This window comes from Pteropus alecto, unplaced genomic scaffold, assembly GCF_000325575.1.
Source record: "Pteropus alecto unplaced genomic scaffold, ASM32557v1 scaffold76, whole genome shotgun sequence".
Lineage (NCBI taxonomy): Eukaryota > Metazoa > Chordata > Mammalia > Chiroptera > Pteropodidae > Pteropus > Pteropus alecto.
The window spans coordinates 7,738,565-7,739,018 of record NW_006443138.1 but is presented as its reverse complement, the minus strand read 5'-3'; positions in this window follow the sequence as shown (position 1 = coordinate 7,739,018).

Genomic DNA, 454 nt, shown 5'->3' with positions numbered 1-454 from the left:
GGGCGTCTCCGTGGGCGAGGGTCTGCGAGCTCCGGGTTGGCGGCTTGCGCTCGAGATCCTCGTGAAACCCCCTTGGAGGGACGTTCGAGATGAAAGCTTAGCATCAGTGTAGCTTAACCGGAACGAAGTTAAAAGAAAAGAAGAAAAGAGAGGGTGTAAGTGCAAGTGGAGCGGCGGGAATCTTGAACTCCACGCGGCGATTGGTCAGCCTGCAGGGAGAGTGAGCCAGTGGCCACGTAACGGGAGCTCTGCGGAAAACCGGCAGCGTGGATGCGGCGGAATGGGGTAAAAGCCCCCGGGCTAGCGGCGTGCGCTGGGGCGCGCCTGGGGGAGACTGTGCCGCCAGTTCCCACGCCAGGGCGGGCACGGGGCGGGCGGGAAGCGTGACGCGCCCGCCTCTCCCGCGCCCCTTCCAACTTCCCACCCACAGTGGGCGCGGTGACTCTCCCGCCGC